Raw genomic sequence first — 19785 nt, forward strand, 5'->3', positions numbered from 1 at the left:
AAGGAAGGAAGGAAGGAAGGAAAGAAAAGAAAAGAAAAGAAAAAGAAAGAAAGAAAGACAGAAAACGGGGGGGGGAGAAGGAAGGGGGACAGAAAGAGACAAACAGAAAGAAAGAGAGAGGGAGAGAGGGAGAAATAAAGAGAGAAAGGAAGGAAGGAAGGAAGGAGGAGGGAGGTATAAAGGGGGGGAGGGAGGGAGAAGGAAAGAAATAAGGAAAGAAAAGAGAAAGAAAAGAAAGGTTAAAAAAAAAGACCTTAGTACTTCCATAAACTTGTGAATTATTTTACAAAATAAATGTAATTTATACTTGCTGGGTCTCACCTTCATCTCTATGATGGTTAATATTGTACATCAAATTGATGGGGCTAAGGAGTGCTAAGATGGCTAGTAAAACGTTATTTCTGGGTGTGTCTGGTAGAGTGTCTCTAAGACATTAGCATTTGAATCAAACTGAGTAAAGAAGATGCCCTCACCAAAATGGGCGGGCATCATCCAGTACAGTGAGGGCCTGAACAGAACAAAAAGTGAAGGAAGGGCAAATTCACTGTCTCAGCTTCAGCTGAGATACTTAGACTCAGACGAGGACTTGATGATCTCCCTTGTCCCCACCTTTGTCACCCCAATTTTCAGGCCTTCAGACTCAATAAACTGCACCACAGGCTTTCCTGGTTCTGTGGCTTACAGAGGGCATAACTGTGGGACTTCTTAGCTTCCACAACCACATGAGCCAGTATCTGTTTTATATGTATATCTCCTATTGGGTCTATTTCTCTAGAGAACTTTACTAACCCACAGTGCAGGGTGCCAGACCCCTATAAGCTGTCCCCCAGAACATTTTGAGTAGTCATCCTGAAGTATCTCCTATGTATTCACAAGCAAAACCAGTCAGCTAGCAGTCACTTACCATGGCACATTATCATCTCACCACTCTTTGTGCCTCTCTGTGTGGTATTGAGGTCTGCTGGCTCCATTCCCTCCAAAATGACTTTGGGTTGGCCCCATCTGTTCCCTCCATCCAGGTTATTGCTTTTGCTCTGGACTGTTGATTATCGGTCGCCACTGTCACTGACAGAGACCACTGTAGCTTCTTCAGCATACACCCACTCTCCCAGAGCCCTGCATCCCTTCTGCTCTAACTACTGCTCTGTCCAGTAGCACTGCTGTCACCCACACCTTTCTAACACTGCTGCACAATGCAGTCTGTCAAATGCCAATGACTCTGTGGATTGTGGCAACAGAGGAGGAAGAATGCCTTTCTTCTTTCTTAGGTCTCTGAGCTTAGAGTGTACAAGAGCAGTATTGCTTGTCCCCAAGCATCTTACAGTATTTCTCCTTATCTTCCTGTTCTAATTATTTTTTTCTTACAGCCCACCCACCCTTCTAGCTCCACAGGTCTCTGACATAAGGCCTAAGAGCTCTAGACCAGAAAACAAAACAAAACAGACCCCAGGTTGAATTCAGAAATGCTTCCTCTGTGACAACTAATACTGTATTACCAGGTCTGGCTCTTTATTCTTTAATTTTCCTTTAAAAAAAAAAATCGCATTTGTTCCTTCACATTGTATCAGCAGACCATTCCTGCTGGTCACCATACCCCATATATGGCTGAACCCCTATAGTAGACAAAATTGAGGTCCACATTGGGAATATTCTATCCAGAAGAGTCTTAAACACTAAAACAAACAACAACAAAAACCAAAACTATTTAAACATGGAGGAAGAAGGGATATTCCATGTTTCTCAGACTTAATATACTCCATTAAAAATTTCACATTAAAATTTCTGAATTATATATGTCACTCAAAGCAGCTTTCCCACTCAGAAATAATAGCCTCTCTTTTGGGAAATAGTTCACAAATTAACATTTTTATCTGAATTTTAGTGTGACACAACGGTGTCACACCACCTACCCACAGCACTTCTAGCAGAAGGCATTCATTCTGCCTCTGTCAACATTCCTAAAGGCACTTCCAGACAAACACAAGGTAGGAAAGGGATGGCTAGAGAGAGGGACTGTAAGCAATAATCCTCCTGGCTACAAATTACCAGTAAGTTTATCCCTACTATGGGAGGATTCCTTCTTTATGCCATGAGAACACAGGAAAGAACAAAAGCTTTTCCTGCAAATTCTACACGCAATTCAGAATCTACTTTAGAGGGTAGTATGTACCAACAAAGTATGAATATAAATGAGAAAAAGAATGGACTAGAGGAAAAAGATAATAATTCAAATCTCTGAAAATAAAAGCAAATTTTAGACAAAATGTGCAATAAATATCAACATTACTGGTAGTTCAATTCTATTAAAAAAAGGACATACATTTAGAAATTAAATTCCTGGCTTTAAACACATGATAAGTAAGCAAATGCTTTAGGTTAATATATTTTTCCCATCAAGCACTTTATATAAGAAAATTTTCTTCAAAGCTCCATTACTAACAAATTCCAAAGTGTTCACTCACTAAAAATAGAACTCTTTATTTTTCCTCATTTATTTCGATACTTTTAGCCATGTCATAAATTGCATATTTTCTATCCTCCTAGAATTTTTATATTTTGGTGAAGAAAAAAAGGAAACCTGTATGTGTTTAAAACTGCATGACTTTAAAATTGTTCTTTACAACAACTACATCTTAATCTTAAAAAACAAACAAACAAACAAACAAACAAAAAAAACCGGGAATGAGGAGGAAGAGGTTTTAAAGGCAGGAAGGAAATAAAAATGGACAAGGATTGAGGCAGTATGCTGTAGATTTCAGGTAATTTTTGAGGACTGAATAATTTTAATCTAAAAGGTCTCAATTCAATGGTAAATATATATTTTTTTAAATAGCACACTTTACCTTAGAGAATCTTCCTGGTGGCATTTTTTAAATAAGAACAACAGGGAAAAAAAAAAGTCTCTCCTTAGGTTGCATTTATTCAATTTGTGGGTTCCTACTGCAGGTGGTCCTTCAGACAATATCATAAAAGATGTCTAAAACAAAATGGGTAAGTATGACCATTCATTTAAAATTCAGGCAGTTTTTCAAAACTATTTCTATTCATAGTGTCCAATTATCTACAATATATATATATATACAGGCTGCGGTACAAGCTATTATGATTGATTGATTTTTTTTTTTTTTAAACAAAAATACTAGCACATATATACACAAAATGAATCTTATCTTCCCGCAAAGTATCTGTTTTGGGCAGCTATACATCAATTCCACTGAAGAAAATTCAAAAAGAGGCACTCCTAAAATACTTTGATTAATGGATTATGTATACATCTTCCCAAGGGAACTACTTCAAAGGAAATAACACACATTTGAATAAATAGGCTCTGATATATTTGTTAAAAAATTCGCCTCACTAATTTATTGTCACATGTAATATAGAAAACAAAACTGTAAAAGACATAAGGTTCTCTGAACAAATAAATTTTCATTTGAAATTTACACATTCAAAATAAATCCTTCCTTGCTACCCAAGAGTAAGAAAATGGAAAGTGGTAAGTGATAAGAAGTTAAGTATTACAAAGCCAAGTAAGGATGAAAGGCCATTATACTCACTACCTTTTGAGAATTAAGTGACTATTGAGGAAAAAGAAAAATGCCGTCAAATCTACAGCAAGCATTCTAGAACAAACAGCAGGAAATTCACTAAGGGTAGTTTCTGAAGTCTGCACATATAAATTTCTCACATTTTACAAAGTTTTACTTCATCTTTTACTTTTAGTTGTAGTATATGCAGAAGTGGTTCCAACTAATAACCAATAATTCATTAAAAATGTAACTCATCTTGAAATACTGCTACTAGAAAAGCAAACTAATGTCAGTTACAGTTTAGCACTTAGAGTACAGTAATTTTTACTCTAATCCAAGCAGTGTTTTCAAATAGGTAATTAAAAACTAACTTAGAATTACTGTATCTATGCATCTATAGAAACATCCACACAAACATTTTAAAATATATATATTCTTTAATTCATCTTAATCTTAAAAACTCTTCCCAAAGTAGATTTTATTAAAAAAAATTTTTTTATGCAAGGCAGTTAATTTTACCTTCTTCTGTTTATTTGTTACGGAAATGGTACAAAACAAATAATTTGACACCAAACCCTGGGTATTCCATGCCTTCAATCAAACCACTGCAATTAATATGAAATTCTAAATACAGAATATAATGCCACATAAATAGTATAACAGCCAAGTCCTGTCTGAGAAGCCATATGTTTTTTCCCATTGTTCAAAAAAGGGAGATGACTTCCCGTCACTTATGTTTCTGATTAGCAAGGTGATTTATGCCACAATCACTAAAAATGCCAGCAAGTGAATGAGAAAATGCATAGTGACTGCACCAGATGTGCACAATAAACAGGAATCCCATTGTAATCTCTGGTACTTAGTTTATATGAAGGTAATGTAGGAAACACTCTTGGATATGGCAAAGTCACTCTTTTTTTACATTTGACTATAAATGATATGAAATAAATTGTGTGTTTTATACTTTATGGCATGCATACATTGATAAATTAGGTACCGTTTTGTATCCCGACTTATCTACAAGACAAACCTGGCTAAGATCATGGGGATTAATTGCTTCAGAAGTGTGAAATGCAGCTTTTCCATTCTTTTCTGCACACTCAGTGAAGAAACAATGATTAATCACTGTTTAACTATTCTCTGGAGGATCTACAAGATTGCCAAAGCAGGACTTATCCTCATAAATCCAAAAAAATGCAGGTTTAGATTTGTTGCCAACAACTGAAAGAACATGAACTTAAACTCATTTGTTATCAGATTAAAATAACGTCAAGGTTTTAGAACCCCACTGGTACACAATTCACTTTCAATCGGTAACTACAATAGGAAATTAGATTAACACATAAGATATAACAAAAGCACATGTATTTTATAAAAGTAATAATGAAAGTATTTTTTTAATTATAAAATATCCTCAGTTTAATAATGTCAAACCAACATATTATTGAACTTGAGCTGATAATCTCCCTTAGCTAAATACTTCAATTGCTCTGTGCTCTTTATAAAAATTAAAATACATGCTATTAGATGAAAAACACTTTTAAATGATTATTTCATATGGAAAATGGCTGCCTATTTCCAGAAATTTCATTCCAGACAGCTACAGTTGAATGACAATTATGTGTATAAAATTATTTAGTTCCATAGAACTAACATAAATATATTTATGTCTTTATAAGACTGTAAATGTAAAACTCCAAACTTTAAGCCTATACTAGAAATGATCCAAAAATAAGTAACATTTTGAACAGAAGTACATAAGAGAGGTTTCAAATACATTCCAAGTAATTTAGGCTTTCAAAATATCCAGCCAATATTTCACTAGATGATGAAAAAATTAAGTAACTGTTAAGTTGAGGCAAAATTAGTTCATGTCATTTATAAAATTCTGAACACATTTCTAATAACTAAAACCTTATTTTGTCTCAACAACAAATGTTAGTTTCATAATGGTCCAATAATTACAAATTAAAGTTTTCTTTAAAATCCTCTTTAAATGAGTCAGCTGTTCACAAACTACAAAGTATTCCTAAATGGGAATACCTAAAGTAAAAACTTCAAATTTCTATGTAAAGTAGAAATACAGTCACCTCTCAATTATAAAGGATTCGCTGTCTATTTGTCTGATTATGTGTTCATATAACTTCTCCCTTCCAATTCATGATGCTTCTTTCAGGCCTACTAGGTACCAGAAAAGACTAGCAGAACTGCAAGGAAGTAGAGCTGAAACTGTTGGTCAATTTCACTGTCCATTAAATCTCTGTAAAAATGAGTAAGAGAAAGAGAATGTGAAACAGATTCTGTATTTTCCACACTTCAGTTTTATCTAGAATTGGCTGTTTCTCCACTACTGAAAGGTGAGAGTTATGTGCAGTGCATGTATATCGAAAACCTAAAAAAATTCACAATAAACTTAGCAAAAAAGAAAAAAGAAAATTGTTCCTTACATCATCCAATTTAAAAAGAAAGACATCTTAAAATGATATATTTATTTAAGTTAGCTGAGTACCTGCCATAGAGTAAACAGTTAATAAATATCTGTTGATCAAATGAATAGATGAATTCAGATTGGTTCTACTCTCAAAGTTGATGACATTTTAGAGTCTTTTAACAGAGAATTACCTTTGACCTCCCTAACATTCCCAAATATCTTCTCCAAAGTTTTTTTATTCAATGAATAGGATTTAAGAACCATCTTTATGTGTTACTCAAAATATGCCACTAGCATAAAACCTCACAGAGATAATGGTTCATCTTGTTTAACTTAGAAAAACTATTAGGATGGAATTAGAGGTTTGAGGATGGACATCACTATTAGCTTGCAAAGGAACACAACTGTGTCAGAATGAGATAGCTGGGATTTTTGCATAAAATTTTGTGCTTGTAAAGGGAAAGTCACTGCAAATGGTTTACGTCAGTAACCTAAACACAGAAACCAAGTCCCAGGTGACAAAATGGCAACCCACTGAACAAATGTATATATGAAGCCCAGGGAAGGAGATACATTAAGTGATGTTAAATGATAAAGTTATATAACAGGGAATCAACTAAGAATATGATGAAGGAGTAGTCTATGACACATTAAACTGTTCACCTATGAAAAGAAGAATTCCCTGAAGTATCTTCTCAGAGTCAACCCATGAAGTACTGGTAGCCTTACCACAAAATAACAGATACATTTCCCATGTTAGACAATGATGTGATGTGGGTACACACCAAAAGAAAATGAGAGAACTTTTACTCTTGCCTAAAAGGTAAGGCAATAAGCTACAACCTACATTTAGAGGTAATCAAAATAAAGTTTCAAGAAGCACAAGTCATCTTATTTCTATTACATCCATAAATAGTAGGCTCCCAAAGACAGAGTACTAAGTAAATTGCTACTATACCAAATATCCTGACTCTCAGTAGATGTGTCCTAAGTGCACAAGCGGACTTATGAATATATAGGTGATATTACTCAAAATGTTTTCCAGCCCAGTGATCAAGGAACCTGTGCCAGGTTTTAGGAGAAGGTAGGGTCTGTAGCACCTATGTGCTATGGGGAATCATAAGCACAAGGCTGCTCAGTTTTTTGATTTTAGAATTGCTCCTGTCCCACCTGTTATCCTTACTAAATTAAGCTCAACAGTATTTGAGCACAGTGAACAAGATGCTTAAATCATGTCACAAGACACCATGAGCAATATCTATAGCCAGAGGGGGAGTTTCATCACCACAGAGAGCTGGGAACTTTGTAAAGAATAGGTAGGAAGAACATTATGCAACTCAGAAACACACGTAGTGATCCGAGAAGTCATACTATACCAGAAAGAAAACACTAAAATGATGCTATTACTGTATCCCATATTCATTGACTATACTCCTAGGCTGCAGTAACTAGGAGAAATATGAGTCGTAAGGAACACAACAGACCCTTGGCATTCATGGACTTTTACATTCATGGTTTCACTCTTGGTTCAAACAATCTAGGACATGAAGCAATTTATCACTTTTCTGATAAGTGTATTTGAACCATAAGCTCCCTAAGGCTAGTATGAGAAAGGAGTTAATGGCTCTGATTCTGATCTTATTGTAGCTTGATGGCTCTCAAGGACACACTATAGAAATATTTATATAAATATCAAGTTTCAAAAACTTCAAGAGGTGTGTCACTCATAAATGCCTGCTGTAGGTCTTAATTCCATTAACAACAAAAAAATTTTTAACACGAAATTCCTAAACTGGAAACCACCACTCATTTACAGTGCTAACACAAAAAGCACAAAGGAGTGAATTAACAGAATAAAACAATCCTGAAGAAGTGGGAAGCAACTAGCTACCATGATGCTTCTTGTATGCCACATACCCTGAAAGTAGTACAAAGCTTGACTGAAGATTTTTAAACATGGATCTGTGCATGCATGTATCTCTGCCTTCCTTTCTATTATTAAGGATAGACCAACTATGCTCTTATCTAAGCCCAACCTCTCTCTCCACTTGTACATATTGCTTCAGCCATTCTCCATTTTCTTGTATCATCAGTTATTCCTCTTCACTGAAGAAATCTTAATACCGACTGATGTATACTACTTCTCTACTTTAAAAAAAAAAATCCTTTAACTTCAACTTCCCTATTAAGCTGCCATGTTTCTCCTTCCACTCTCCCTTAAACCCACTCCAGTCAGATTTTGTCCTTTACTAAAACTATTCTTCTCAAAGTCACCAATGACTTCTCATTGCTAAATCCAACAGTCAATTCACAATTCATCCGTAACTTCACCTTTCAGCAACATGTCACAGATGATCATTCTTCTTCCTTGAAATATTTACACGATTTAGGTTCATTAGCTTTCAGATTTTCTGAAAGCCAAATTTAAGTTTCCTCTTACCTCACTGGGTTTTCGGTCCCTGGCCTTCTCTACTACTTCTACTTTCCCTAACCCTGTTACTTAGAGTACTCCAAAGCTAAGACCTTCAATTGCCTCTAGCTATATTTACTGGATTACATCAATATTACCCCTTTAAAAATACCACCTACAACTAACGATTTCCATGGTTTACCTCCTTTATCTCAGACCTCTCACCTTAACTCTGGACCAGTCTATCTGTCTCCTTGACCTTTCCACTTGATATCTAATGAACATCTCTAACTCAGCATGTTCAAAACCAAATTCCTAGCCTTCTCCCCCTCATGTACATTTTGCATAATCTTTCCCTTCTTTATCAAATGAAACTCTATCTTTCCTATTATTCAGAACAAAGCATTACTAGAGTCATTCTTAACTCCTCTCTTTCTCCCTCTCATAATTCAAATCTAATCCATCAGCAAATCCTGGTCAAACCACAATCATCTCTCATCTCTAACTTTCTACATGACCTCTCTGCTTCTGCCCTTGCTCCCTTAAAATCAATTTTAATGGATTTTAAATTAACTGTAATTCTTTTAAACTATAAACAAGATGATACTCACCAATGGCTCCCCATATCATTCAAAATAAAAGCTAAACACATATCTTAAAAGACCTAGATTCCCAGTCACCTCTATAACTTAATCCCTACTATTCTCCCCTCACTTTGCTGCAGCCACACTGAACGTTCTTTTGTTCCTGAACACATCAGCAGTATTCTAACATCAGGGCCTTTGCACCTCTTGTTCCCTCTGCTTGAAATGCTCACTCCTCACCTCTCTCATTTTTACTAGAATGTTACCTTTTCTGAGAGACTTTCCCTGACCACCCTATTTAAAATTTCCATCCCTCTTACTGTAATCTGAACTCTCTATCCTCTAGTCACTACTTTATTTGCCTTCATAGCACAACCATCTAACCTACTATATATTTAATATATTTATTTATCTTGCTGCTTGTAGACTTCGCTGCCTTAAAACTGAAGCTTAATGAAGTTAAGAATTTCTATTTTGTTTTCACTGTGATATAACATAGAACATTTTTCAGTGAGACTAGCTTCAAATTTCTTAGAAGGAATAAGGGATGGTAGAAAAAATTGAGCAAAAGATTCAAAGTTTTGAGAAAAATTATTTTAAATCTAGAAATATATACCCAGCTGATCAATCAACTGTGAGAAAAGAAAAACATTTTCTAAAAAAAAAAAAAAGTTCTAATATGCACAACTCAGAAAATACAACTTTCACCATTTAACCTTCTGAAAATTTATTTAAAGATACCTAAGAATAAAGGTGACAATGAGATACAAGCAATACTGGAACTAATCCAGTATTAGTAATATAATGAAAAGAAATCTGAGAATGACACTTCAGCAAAAGGCCAAGGAAGCTCTGGTTCACTGGTTCATACTAAAATAGAACGTCCAGGATAAGTGAGGTATTTCTTCAAAAAGAGTGTAGATAACCTTACAAAAATGTTATTTTATGATGAAGGAACCTGGAAGTACAATTGTAGTGTGCTATCCATAATAATAGAGACATAGTTTTCCTATGAGAATTAAACAAAAAGAATGATAACTTAAAACCGTGGCCAAAAACAAAGAACTATACATACACACACACACACACACACAAAATGGTAGAAATATGAAATAAAATATAGTAATGATTCTGAGAAAATGAAGAAAAGTAAGAAATCTTTTATTCTGGAAAACAATGTCCATGTGTCAGTTAATTCTGGAAGGAACACAGAATTAAGTGATACTCTGAATTGATATATAATTGCTATATAAGAAATACTAGATATAATCATTTCTCTATGATATTACTTGGCTCTAAGGCATTCACAATGATCTTAAGATCATAATGATCATTCTGATTATCATAAATAAAGGGAAAATAACAAGTGTTGGCAAGATGTGAAAAAAACTGAATCTACATACATTGCTTGTGGGAATATCAAATGCTGAGGCTACTGTGGTAAACAAGTGAGTAGTCCTCAAAAACTTAAAAGAATTATAATATGACACAGCAATTTCACTCCTGGTATATATCTAAAGAAACTGAAAACAAGTACTCAAATAAATATATGTAAATATGAATTCACACAAGCACTATTCATAATATCCAAAAGGTGAAAGCAAACCAAATGTTTATATATATGATGGAGTATTATTTGAATATGAAAAGTAATGAAGTACTCATACAAACTACAACATAGATGAACCTTGAAAACATTACGCCAAGTGAAAGAAGCCAGACTTAAAGGTCATACAACACTGTAGGATTCCATTTATATGACATATTCAGAATAAATTCATAGAGACAGAATGCAGGTTGACACAGACCTGGGACTGGGGAAAGGGCAGAAGGAGGAGAAACTGTTAAAAGGGTAAGGTGTTTTACTTTGGAGTGATGGAAACGTGAGGAACTTCAGAGAGGTGGAGGTTGTACACCACTGTGAATATGCTAAATTCTATTGTTTACTCCATTTTATGTTATGTGAGTTTTACCTCAAGAAATGATTTAAGAAAATGATTTTAAAATAAAAAGATATGTTGCTTTTAGAGGAGTCTTTACCGATTTTCTTATTATCAAAGTATTTAAAGATTTCCATAGTCTTCTTTAATATTGGAAGGCTCTTAGGAACAAATATTTTTGGTTTTGAAAATATATTTATCTAAAGTTCACTTATTTAAGTTCCATTTCAGTTTTGTTATTTCCTCTCTTAAGTTCAAGTAAAAAAAAAAAGTTGTATTTTTAAAATGTTAGATCAGTACATCTCCATATTACAGGAGTAGGCATTTTTTTTGGTTTCTTTTTTATATTTTTAAGTTTTGTTCAGCTGTATTTAGGTACAACTGACCTCAATATAATGTAATAAAACTGTAAGATATTCAAAGTGTACACCATGATACGATGTACATATACATTGTGAAATGATTAATTGATAAATTAACTGGATTAATGGAATTAACACATCCATCACTGCACATACTTTTTTTTTTAGTGAAACATTAAATTTCTAATTTCTTGGCAAATTTCACTTCTGTAATACAGTGATATCAACTATAGTCACTAAGTTATACATTAGATTTTCTTCATCTTATAGCTAAAAGTTTGTACCTCTTTACCAACCTATCCTTATTTTCTTCACCCACCCCCCAGCCTATGGCAACTACTTTTCCACTCTTTGTTTCTATGGTCTGACTTTTTTCCCCTTATTTTATAAACTCTACATGTAAGTGATACTAGGCAGTATTTGTCTTTCTCTGTCTGCCTTATTTCACTGGGCATAATGCACTCAAAGTCTACCTATGTAGTCACAAATGGCTGGAATGCCTTCTTTCTCAAGTCTGAATAATACTCCATTGTATATATGAATACTCTACTGTGTGTGTGTGTAGATACATACACACAGCACATCTTCTTTATCCATTCATCTACTAGTAGACACTTAAGTTGTTTCCAAATCTTGGCTACTGTAAATAATACTGCAATGAACACGTAAGAGCAGATATCACGTCAATACCCTATTGGATATATACCCAGAAGTCAAACTGCTGGATGTTAAGGTAGTTCTATTTGTAATTTCTGGAGGAACTCTATACTGTTTTCATAGCGGCTACACCAATCTACATTCCCACCAACAGTGAACAAGGGGTCCCTTTTCTCCAGATCCTCAGCAACACTTGTTATCTATCTTTTTGATGACATTTTAAGAGGTGTGAGGTGAGATTTTACTGTGGTTTTGATTTGCATTTCCCTGATGATTAGTGATGTTGGGCACCTTTTAATGTAGCTCTTGGTTATTTGTATGTCTTCTTTAGAAAAATGTCTATTCAGTTATTATGCCTATTTTTTAATCAAATTGGTTGTGTTTTTTGCCATTGAGTTGTGAGAGTTCTCTGTGTATTTTGAATATTAACCCCTTATATGATATATAATTTGCAAATATTTGCCCTTATTTGGTAGATTGTCTTCTCATTTTTGTTGATAGTTTCCTTTGCTGCTCAGTAGGCTTTTAGTTCAAGGTATTTTTTTTTTTTTTAAGGTTTTATTTATTTGACAGAGAGAGAGAGACAGTGAGGGAGGGAACACAAGCAGGGGGAGTGGGAGAGGGAGAAGCAGGCTTCCCATAGAGCAGGGAGCCCGATGCGGAGCTCGATCCCAGGACCCCGGGATCATGACCTGAGCCAAAGGCAGATGCTTAACGACTGAGCCACCCAGGCGCCCCTCAATGTACTCTAACTTGATTTTTCCTTTTCTTCCCTTTGCTTTTGGTGTCAAATTCAAATAATTATCACCAGGACCAATTTCAAGCAGCTTACCCTTGTTTGCCTCTAGATTTTTAAGTCTTTAGGCCATTTAAAGTTGATTTTTCTATATGGTATAAGATAGGGATCCAATTTCTCACAACATTACTAAAGAAACTATCCTTTCCCAGTGTCTATTCTTGGCTCCTCTGTCAAAAATTAATTGACCATATATGTGTGGGTTTGTTTCTGGGCTCTATGTGTCTGTTTTCATGCCAATACCATACAGTTGAGATTCCTAAAGCTCTGTGATATAATTTTAAATTCAGAAGTGTAATGCCTTCAACTTTGTTCTTTCTCAAGGTTGTTTTGACTATTTCGGGTCTTTTGTGGTTCCATACAAATTTTAGGATTGTATGTTTGATTTCTAAGAAAAATGCCAATGGACTTTTGATAGAGATTTAATTGAATCTGTAGATAGCTCTGAATGGTATGGATATTTTAACATATTAATTCTTCCAAGCCACGAGCACGGAGTATCGATCCATTTATTTGTGCCGTCTTCAATTTCTTTCATCAATGTCATAGTTTTCAGTGTACTGATTTATTCCTAGGCATTTTATTCTTTTTGATGCAATTGTAAATGGGGCTGTTCTCTTACATTTGCTTTCTGATAGTTCATTGCTAGTTTACAGAAATACAACACATTTTTGTATATTGATTTTTTATCCTGCAATTTTACTGAATTCATTTATTAGTTCTAACAGTTTTTTTTTTCAGAAGTCTTTAAGGTTTTCTTTTTCTTTTTTTTTTTTTTAAAGATTTTATTTATTTATTAGAGAGAGAGAATGAGAGATAGAGAGCATGAGAGGGAAGAGGGTCAGAGGGAGAAGCAGACTCCCTGCTGAGCAGGGAGCCCGATGTGGGACTCGATCCCGGGACTCCAGGATCATGACCTGAGCCGAAGGCAGTCGCTTAACCAACTGAGCCACCCAGGTGCCCAGAAGTCTTTAAGGTTTTCTATAAATATCTCTGCAAATACAGTTTTACACCTTCCTTTCTGATGTGAATGCTTTTTATTTCTTTTTCTTGCCTGATTGCTCTCACCATGATTTCCAGTTCTAGGTCAAATAAAAATGGTGAGATCCGCTCTTTGTATATAGGGAACATTACCTCCTTCATCATAATTGCTCACTACAAAAATAACTCTGATGAGTAGTCCACATAAAGAACAGTTAGGTCCTGGGAAGGGGAAAAAAAAAAAAAAGGCAAGTTTGGGCATTCCTGTCTTATTCCTGATCTTAGAAGATAGGCTTTAAGCTTTACAACATTCAGCATGATGTAAGCTGTGGACTTGTCATATATTGCCCTATCATGTTGAAGTATATTCCTTCTATACCCATTTTGTTGTCAGTTTTTATCACAAAAAATGTTGAACTTTGTCAAATGCTTTTTCTGCATCTGTTGAGATTATCATATGATTTCTATCCTTCATTTTATTAAGTGGCATATCATGTTGACTAACTTGTGGATGTTGAACCATCCTTGATTCCCTGGAACAAATCCCACTTGATCATGGTATTTGACCCTTTTAAGATACTGTTGAATTCATTTCCGTTCAGTTTGTGGATGATTTTTGCATTTGTCTTTATCAGGGATGCTGGCCTGTAATTTTCTTCTCTTGTAGCATCCTTACCCAGTTTTGGTGTCAGGGTAATGCTGGCCTCATAAAATGGCTTTGGAAATACAGTTGACTCTTAAACAATGTGGAGATTAGAGACACTGGCACTTCATTCAGTGAAAATCCATTCATAACTTGTGACCCCCCCCCAAACACTTCACTACTAATAACATACTACTGACTAGAAGCCTTACCAATAACATAAACAGTCAACTAAGACATATTTTGTATTTTATATGTATTAGATACTGTATTTTTACAATGAACTAAGAAAATGTTATTAAGAAGCTCATAAGGAAGATAAAACATATGTATAGTACCATACTATATAAAAAAAAATACCCACATATAACTGGATCCACACCAGTTCAAACCCATGTTGTTTAAGGGTGAACTGTATTGCCTCTTCTATTTTTTGGAAGAGTGTGAAAAGGACTGGCAATAATTCTACTTTAAATGTTTGGCAGAATTCACCTATTAAGCCATCTGGTCCTGGACTTTTCTTTCTTGGGAGGTCTTGTCTCCCCTCATCTCCCCTCATCTGTCCTCATCTCCCCCACCCTTCCTCTCTTTCTTTCTTTCTATTGGCCACTGTAAGTTTTTGATGTAGTGTTCAATGATTCATTAGTTGCATATAACACCCAGTGCTCATCACAACACATGCCTGTGAGCTGGTACAGCCACTCTGAAAAACAGTATGGAGGTTCCCCAAGATGTTAAAAATAGAGCTACCCTACGACCCAGCAATTGCACTACGAGGTATTTGCCCCAAAGATACAGATGTAGTGAAATGAAAGGGCACATGCACCCCAATGTTCATAGCAGCAATGTTCACAACAGCCAAACTGTGGAAGGAGCCAAGATGCTCTTGGGAGGTTTTCCATTACTTATTGAATCTCCTTACTAGTGATTGGTCTGTTCAAATTTTCTATTTCACATGATTCAGTCTTGGTAAGTTGTATGTTTCCAGGAATTTCTTCTGGGTTGTCTAATTTGTTGGTGTATAATTGTTCATGGTAGTCTCCTATGATCTTTGTATTTCTGTGTTGTCAGTTGTAAAATGTCCTCTGTAGTTTCTAATTTCATTTTTTTGAGTCCTCTTGTTTTTGTACATCTAGCTAAAGTTTTGGGAAAAAAAAACAAAAAACAAAAAACAACAGTTCTTGCAGCGCCTGGGTGGCTCAGTTGGTTGGGCATCCAACTCTTGGTTCGGCTCAGGTGATCTCTTGAGTAGTGGGATCAAGCCCTGCATCAGGTTCCACACTCAGTGAGGAGTCTGTTTGGGGGTTCTCTCCTGCACCTCCCCCCACTCACACGCACGTGTGCACTCTCTCTGAATAAATTTTTTAAATTAAAAAAAAAGAAAAATACAGCTCTTAGTTTCATTGGTATCTTCTCTTGTCTTTTTAGTCACTATTTCCTTTATTTTTGTTCTTTGTTGTTTCCTTTCTTCTAATTTCATGTTTAGCTGGTTCTTCTTTTTCTAGTTCCTTTAGGTATATAGTTAGGTTGTTTATTTGAGCTCTTTCTTTTTTCTTACTGTATGCATTTATCACTATTATGAACTTCCCTTTTAGAACTCCTTTTGCTGCATTTGACTAGGGATAAATTTTATCATCTTTTTACTTTTCTATATATGCCAACCATTCTACCACAATTTTTATAATAAAAAAAAATGCTTGCAATTTTTTAAAGGATAAAAATGTTAAATATGATGGGAATGCATACTAGAAGAGACCACTCTGGGAAAGGATCTGAGTTATTCTAACTGGTATATAGGACTTAAAACAAGTTAAAAATGTTTTAAACAAGGAATGGTTTGAGGACAACATCCTGCACATATAATTTACACAGAACGAGCAAGAGGAGAATAAAGAAATATACACTTTACTATAAAGGGATGATTCTATCAAAGATTTATCCCTTTTCAAATTTTGAGATTTGACCATTTGTACCTGTGTTCTCATATACTATAGAGGAACCAAGTTAAGTGTTCTGGTATTTCCCAGTAGTTACTCAGCTCTTTGACCACATCATTTGATAGCTTGTAGTGAATATAGAGAGAGATGAGAAGCATGGAGAAGACAAGAGAAATGGCAGCTTGAATGAGATGGAAAACAAACTATCTGATTCCATTTACTTCCTGAGTCAATCATGAACAAACATAAAGTGATCTAAAGTACGGATTTCAAAACTGCAAAGGCAATCCATTATTAGATAGTGAAACAAATTCAGTTATAGGAAGGAGCATGTATTAAATGAAATAGCAAAAATTAGAATAGAATAGAGCACAGCACACATTCCAGTCAGGGTTAAAACTATTTCAACTTTTATTTCAGTTTCATTGGTATACTTATACCTGTGGAAAATGGCTCACGAATGTAAAATTTATTTCTTACAATGGGTTGTGGTTAAAAAAAAATGTGAATGCCTATCTGATATATCTTCAACTCCAAATTCAATAATTCTACTTCTGCTACTCCTTTAATTCAGTGAAGGCAGGCGGGTGCCAAAGGGGGAAGAGACAGATACGGATACAAAAAGCATTCTATAGGGAAAGTGCTACAAGTCTCCCAGCAGGAAAACATTCTTAAGTCCCCCCCACCCCCCCAAGGGGTGTTAAATGAGAAGGAAAACAATTAGGAAAAGATTGGAAACTGGTGACTAGATATAAAAAGTGGAAAGAAACTGATCAGGGAACTCTGAGTAACTATTAGAGAACAACATCATTCCCTGAAGCCTACAATCTAAATATGGCAGTATGTATAAACACTCTCTCTCTCACACTCACACTTTTTATACATGAATCTACAAAACACATTACTATATAAGAATATTGTTACAGATAAATGTTTTTGTCCCCCCAAAATGCATATGCTCAAATCTTAATTCCCAATGTAATGGTATTCAAGTGAGGCTGTTAGGAGGTGATTAGGTCATGAGGGTGGAGTCCTTATGAATGGGATTAGTGTCCTTATAAGAGGACCCCAGAGAACTTTCTCATTCCTTCTACCACGTGAACACACATAAAGAAGATGGTGGTCTATGAATCAAGCACTGGCACCTTTATCTTGGACTTACCAGTCACCAGAACTATGAGAAATAAATTTCTGTTGTTTATAAGTCACCAAGTCTACTATATTTTTGTTAAGAGTAGCCCAAAGAGACTCAGGCAGGTATTGATGGTATCCAATTTTTGAATGTACATTTTGCATAAATATATGCTTACCTTTCAGGAGACCTTTACTGATCCACAAATCTAACTGACACTTGAAAATGCATGCTCTTGTTACAGGTCAAAGATGACTTCAGACTCAGTACAAAACAGTTCTCCAAATACAAGTCTTGATTGGCAAATAGGAAGCAAAGAAGAATGAAGAAATAGAGATCAGCTGAGTCTTCCCTCAACTGAGCTGCTGGCAAAAAAGCAAATACCTAGAAAAATAAATAAATAAAATAGCTTCAAACATTCCTATCCCAGAAGGAACCCTAAACCAAAGCAAACAATGAAAAAGGAAAGCTGAAAAAATTTATGACATATTATTTTAGGCTTTTAGAGGATAATTGTTAGTCTACTCACTAATCACTTTTTCTATCATCTATTTTAACTACTGGAAGAAAGGAAATCATTTCATTATACCTACAATAAACAGTATTATAATACAAAAAATTTTAAATCAAAACACCTCAATATAAAACAAATCACATGTTAAACTTCATTTCACCGAAATGACATAAAAGTGTTCAAATAATGAACACACTATTCTAATATAGGAAAATAATACCAAGTATTGAAATTACATAAAATTAAAAAAAAATTGGAAATTTAACATTTGAAAACAAATATGGAAAAAAATTCCATTGAAAAGGATTCCATAGCATTAATAAAATGTAAAATTAGAATACTGGTGTAACAAGTAAATATTTGTGAATTTAAAATTTCCACAGCCTTCCTGCATAAAGAAAGAGAAAAATATCACCTTTAGTAATATTCTTCCAAAAATCATATCTGACATAGATATAACCTGTATGAAATCTGCAAGAATGAAAACTGAATTTCTTAAACAGCTATCTAATTTAAGTAAAGAATCTCTTAATGTAATAAATTACTAAACATTATCATCACTTTCCTCTAGATTTCATTCTGTATTAATTTACTCCCTATAACCTGTTTGAACTTATTGGTGGCTCAGCATATGTACAAAAAGACAAAAGTAATTAGGTAACATAATGTGAAACATAAATAACACAGAACTGAAAAACATTATGATAATAGATGTAACTAAAACATAGTGAGACTCAAAAGAAATTACTTACTTAAAATACATTTTAGCATCATATGCTATTAAAACCAAGTAATACGGTATGAGTTCTAAAGAATAGAAATGAATGTGGCATTGATCTCTAGACAGATTAACAGAAACTTCTGTGCTCTTGTATTGAATACAATTCATGTTTTCTTTGTTTGATAAAGAAAACGATTACATTCTGATGTAGCATTTCCTTATTTTAACTTTCAGTCTTACCTGAAAAGCTAACAACAACTCATTTTTAAATTATATAATATACATGCAAAATACACCTAAATATGGTCAACACCTCCTTGGACAGTAATATAGGCACATGCTTCTTCTGTATGGTTGAGCTAAAAATTATTACACCACTAAAATAAAGCAAGTCTCTATTTCTCATTTTTCCCTTGTAAAAATACAGACCATTTTTATTCTATGGATGGCTCTTTAGAATGAAAGACATTCAAATATCTTTCAACTATTCCAAGATATGTGTACTTGACAAATGTGTTTATGTAACAGTTAATATATATTGTCATACTTACTGTGCCAGTATCATTCAGAGAATGATGGCTATTTCCTCATGGTGTGGAACAGTAACCAAAGAAAAACTGACAACATAATCAGTGTCCTGAAAAGTTATACTTTGTTTTGTTTCTAAATACATACTTTACACTCAGGTCAATTTTACATTTCTTATACTGCTTGGATTGTAATTTACTTTCTTGCTTCAACAGAATATATCCAATAAAATATCTCACTGGCATAACCATCAGAAACCAAAGGAGAAGAAAGACTACAAGGCAGAACTGGATAACACAGAGGGTTTATCTGTACAGTAAGACTGTATGAAACTAGACTTCTTCAGCAATCTGTAGGCAGAAAAAATGTTTACCATAGTCTCACTGAAAGGATATACCGGTTCTTTTTCTAGTTATTCTCTATGGAATTGCATAAATATTGAGAAATCTAGAAATAGACATACACTTGCACATATAAAAATTATTGTCAGTGTGTAAGTTACTGCTGCCCTGGGACTGCAATAATTTATGTAACATCTGTTTTCATATTTTTCTAATTTTTTTCCTAATTAACATGCATATTTAACACATAAATGCTCAGACCACCTCTTTTTTCTGCT

The 19785-nt window shown here is 34.4% G+C and overlaps 1 protein-coding gene across 5 annotated transcripts in view; it reads right to left on the reverse strand.

The window, feature by feature from the left end:
* The window catches only part of TBC1D5 (TBC1 domain family member 5), a 581354-nt gene that overhangs the window by 401894 nt on the left and 159675 nt on the right, over window positions 1–19785 (reverse strand). For 4 of the 5 annotated variants that reach the window (XM_025882739.2, XM_025882764.2, XM_025882715.2 and 1 more), the window contains exon 3: window positions 17582–17787. The gene's annotated coding sequence lies outside the window, so the exon portion shown is untranslated. Of the gene's footprint in view, window positions 1–17581; window positions 17788–19785 lie in introns of those variants that run through there. The other variant, XM_073900610.1, reaches the window with a different exon arrangement.

This window comes from Callorhinus ursinus, unplaced genomic scaffold, assembly GCF_003265705.2.
Source record: "Callorhinus ursinus isolate GAN/ISIS: 27379988/994484 unplaced genomic scaffold, GSC_fseal_2.0 scaffold1, whole genome shotgun sequence".
In the NCBI taxonomy this organism is placed as follows: Eukaryota; Metazoa; Chordata; class Mammalia; order Carnivora; family Otariidae; genus Callorhinus; species Callorhinus ursinus.